The sequence below is a fragment of the Citrus clementina genome, unplaced genomic scaffold (assembly GCF_000493195.1).
Source record: "Citrus clementina cultivar Clemenules unplaced genomic scaffold, Citrus_clementina_v1.0 scaffold_8, whole genome shotgun sequence".
NCBI classification, from domain to species: Eukaryota; Viridiplantae; Streptophyta; class Magnoliopsida; order Sapindales; family Rutaceae; genus Citrus; species Citrus x clementina.
This window is the reverse complement of record NW_006262022.1, coordinates 11,155,870-11,158,773: the sequence shown is the minus strand read 5'-3', so window position 1 is coordinate 11,158,773 and position 2,904 is coordinate 11,155,870. Positions and strand designations below refer to the sequence as shown.

Genomic DNA, 2,904 nt, shown 5'->3' with positions numbered 1-2,904 from the left:
TATTTTGTATTTATTTATTTATTTATTTTTACTTTATTGGTGGGTTCAACCACCATTTTTTTCTCTTTTTCTTTTTCTTTCTTTCGCCTTTATTTTATACTTAATTTTATTGTTAATTGGTGGGTTCAACCACTAAAATTGTTATTTAATTTTAATTTTGATTTTATTTTGTACACTTATATTATTTGCATATTTAATTTTTTATTTTTTTATTAATTTGTGTGAATATTATCTTTATAACATAACCATTGCATGAGACGTTGGTCTCGATCTTCAAGTGGCAGGTTAATTTGTAGATCTCAGCCTCTACCACCAATCATGGATGAGAATCAAGACAAAAATGTTTTGGGCGCACTTAATCCTCAAATTGATCAGGGAGACAACCATTCTCAACATGGGCATGATCAAAATCAACCAAGAACTCTGAGAGACTACATGAATCCAACCAGAACCGGAGCACCGTCGTGTATAGTATTCCCTCCAGAAGCATCTTGATTCAACTTTAAACCAGGTCTTATTCAACTTTTACCAACATTTCATGGTTTAGAATCTGAGAATCCGTACTTGCATCTAAGATATTTTGAGGAAGTTTGTAATACATATGTTGAGTGTTAGAAAATGCATATTTATAAAGGAGAAAACCGTCATTTTACATTTTAAGTCTTACTAACAACCCTTACTTTTATATATTTAACCTTCTTGTGATTTAATTACATGTGTTTTATTTTAATTAAGTATTTTATGTATTTTAGGGGCATTATAGTCATTTCACAATAAAGGAGAGATCAGACGGCAAAACGGACATCACTTTTGAACTCAGGACGGTCGAAAACCTTAGGAGGAGCATAAAAGGAAAAATGGCACTATTCACATGTACAGTACTATTCACGTGTATGGTACTGTATACGTTACTGTTCACGACACTGTTCACATAAACGGATGATGACGTGGCATTGACCGATGATGTGGCATTGACTGATGAGGTGTCACGATCCTGTTGGACTAAAATTCTTATGTACTGTTGATGGTGACGTGGCAGCATATCAGTGGACGAAAAATCTCGCGTACGGTGCATGCATCACACAGGATTATTTTCAACCAAACCGCGTTACTGTTCATCCGGGTCAAACCGCGTTACTGTTCAAAGTCGGGTCAAACCGTGTTACTGTTCATCCGCGTGGTCAAACCGTGGACTGTTGACTGATGACGTGGCGCAATCCTGAGCGTCCAAACTGTTTTTAATCCGATGGCCATGATTTACTCCATGTATCTATAAAAAGGGGGCATCCCCCCCCTAATTTGAGATCTCTGAATCTATTTTTGGGATCCATTTTCTGTAATTCCCTCTCCATCTTGTATTTTCTTCGTATTTTAATAAATTCTCATTTTGCCCCTAGTTCAATTATGAGTGGCTAAATTTTCTTTCAAGCTTGGGTTGAAGGTGAAGTCTCAACATGTGTCATGGGCTTAATTGTTAAATTTATTTTCTCTTCCCCTCTAATTTTTGTGGATGTTTTGACTTCTCGTCGACAAATAATAATAGTCTTGTCTAGATACCGCCTTGGTTACACCGGCTCTCTAGTATAAGGTTATTATTATTTGGCACGATAAGCCCTTAGCACCATATTGATTAGAGCGTGGTTCATGAGGTGTGGATTCCCCCCTCATGATTTAATTGGCATTAATACGGATTATTTAGCCCATGATGCATGTTGATACGGATCCAGATACCCAAGTACGTCATTTCAATAGAATTATCTTCAATTTATTCTCGCCATTGCAATTCCAATTTTAGAATTTATTCTCGCCATTTTAATTTAAGTTTTAGCATATACCAAATCATTTCCACCATAAATCCAACAACCCATTTACAAAATTAATTCTATACACAATTAAAATCCACCTCCTCGTGGGATCGACACTCGTCACCATAGATCTATACTACAATAGATTCGTGCGCTTGCGAGTACATTAAAATTTGCACAACAACATACACGGACCAAAATTGTAGCATGAACATAATTAGATTAAAGCTTTTTTCCTTTTTCATTAAAAGATAAAGCTAAAACTTGACTACAAAACCTTAGATCTGGATCAGTAAGAACTTGGAATAACATGCAAGAACAGGGTTTAAAAAAATTCTTTCCACCTCATAGAACAAATTCTTTTAAAAGGAAAATCACTTCTTTCACTCAAAAAAATGGAGAAACATTATACCAATGTTGGGATATGTTTAAAGAGTTGCTCAACATATGTCCACATCATGGTTTTGAAACTTGGCGATTGGTCACTTACTTCTACGAGGGCTTAATACCCAAAAGTAGATAGGTTGTTGAAATGATGTGTAATGGTGAATTTAGGGATAAAAATCCTGAGGATGCACTAGATTACCTTGACCAATTAGCTGAAAATGCACAACATTGGGATACTGTTGGAACTTTTGAATTGACAAATAAGCAACAATCATCTCTATCTAGTGGAGCAATCCATAACCTTAGGGAAGATCATGATTTACAAGCAAAATTTGCATCCCTAGTTAGGAAAGTTGAAGCTTTGGAGCATAAAAAGATTGATCAAGTAAAATCTGTTTAAGAAATTGCATGTAACATATGTAGTTCGAATGATCATTTCACTCAAGAGTGTCCCACTTTGCCTGCACTTAAAGAATGTCTAAATGATCAAGGTAATGTCATTAACACTTTCAATAAACCAAACCCATATTCACAGACTTATAATCTTGGTTGGAGAAATCATCCGAATTTTAGTTGGGGGAATAATAATAATGCACAATCTTCACAAGCACCACCTCCACAAAATTTTCAAAATCCTCAGCCTTATGCACCAAATGTTCCACCACCCTGAAAAAATCTGGAAGACACAATGCATTCATTCATCAGAAAGTAA

General features: G+C 35.4%; 1 non-coding gene across 1 annotated transcript; it reads right to left on the bottom strand.

The window, feature by feature from the left end:
- Positions 1-2,161: 2,161 nt before the first annotated feature.
- On the bottom strand, positions 2,162-2,270 carry LOC112096546. The gene has a single exon (XR_002904448.1). It is a non-coding gene; the product is annotated as a small nucleolar RNA R71 (small nucleolar RNA).
- Between the last annotated feature and the right edge of the window lie 634 nt (positions 2,271-2,904).